Genomic DNA, 1,556 nt, shown 5'->3' with positions numbered 1-1,556 from the left:
ATTCTGTTCAAACTCTTAAATATTTTTGTGTAATGACAGGGAGAGAAGAAGTTAATTCATACTCGTTAGGAATTTGCAATGCTTCAAAAATCTATTCCATAATTTGATATAAGCACATATTCAAGCTACCTGATATGGTTCAGGTTTTTCTTTCTTTCTTTCTTTCTTCCTTTCTTTCTGGGGGGTCCGGTCGTGGGGCCTGAACTCTGGTCCTGGGTGCTCTCCCTCAGTTCTTCAGCTCAAGGCTAGCACTGTACCACTTGAGCCTCTGCGCCTCTTCCAGCTTTTTTCTTTTTGCTTATGTGGTGCTGAGGAATCGAACCCAGGGCCTCAGGCATGCAAGGCAAGTGCTCTACCACTTAGCCACCTTCCCAGCCCCAGGTTTTTTTTTCTTTCTTTATTTGTTCAAAATTTTAATATGGATGCATAACACTAGTAACATTAAAGTTATTAATCAAAAAACAAATAATAGTAATATCATAGACATATAAGACTTTCAATAGTTAGCACTTATGTTGCAAATAATAATTTTATGAAGATGTTGATGACCACAGTGTACCCTGATGATTACAATGTTGTGATTGAAAAGTAAAATATTTGGATATTTTTGAAACTAGATTTCCTACACTGAATACATAGTAATAAACAGCATTGGATTACATACAATAAGAATAACCAGAGTAGAGTTTCAATATCAAGAAATACAATCACATAAACAGGTAGACAGTAAAAACACTAATGTTATTCCTGCAGTCTCTCTAATGTATCCTCACTTTTCTTGGTCTTATTGTTTTCTTATACATAAAATCATTTATTTCCACATTTTGATGGACTAACATGTAGTTTTCAACTTAGTGTGATTAGTTCAAATGATATTCTCATATAGATACTATTCAATAACCTATGTTTTCCAATGTTATATTAAGAGTATGATCTTTAATAGAACTGTAAACACATGACACAATTTACATAATACCACTTACATATCTACAGTTGCCTTAAAAGGACACAGGCCTTAGAGCCAGGAGGTAAAATTTATTTTTATTTCTGCATGAAACAATTTGTGACTTTATACCAGCAAATTGAATTTGACTCTTTCCTTATTTGTAAGACAAGGTGGAAAATGTAAGGACTCTTCACTTTTCTTTTTTCTTGCTCTAGAAGTAAAAAAATATATTCTTCAATATTACTGGTAAATTACATCCATTTACAGATGAGAAATATAAGGCCAACCATCAATGTAGTGAGTAAATAATAATACTAGAATTTTTTGGGGGGCGGTTCCTGTTGTGGGGCCTGAACTCTGGGCCTGGATGCTGTTCCTCAGCTCTTCAGCTCAAGGCTAGTGCTCTAACACTTGAGCCACAGCGCCACTTCCGTCTTTTTTTCTTTTTGCTTATGTGGTGCTGAGGAATCGAACCCAGGGACTTAGGCTTGCAAGGCAAGCACTCTACCACTGAGCCACCTTCCCTGCCCTAATACTAGAACTTTTGTCTGAGCTCTTCACTCTGTGTACATATAGAACAGTAATTTGGTGATGGAGAGAACCAATATGA

This window comes from Dipodomys spectabilis, unplaced genomic scaffold (assembly GCF_019054845.1).
Source record: "Dipodomys spectabilis isolate Male_0828 unplaced genomic scaffold, ASM1905484v1 ptg000121l, whole genome shotgun sequence".
Lineage (NCBI taxonomy): Eukaryota > Metazoa > Chordata > Mammalia > Rodentia > Heteromyidae > Dipodomys > Dipodomys spectabilis.
The sequence above is the reverse complement of the archived record's forward strand: the minus strand, read 5'-3'. Positions refer to the sequence as shown.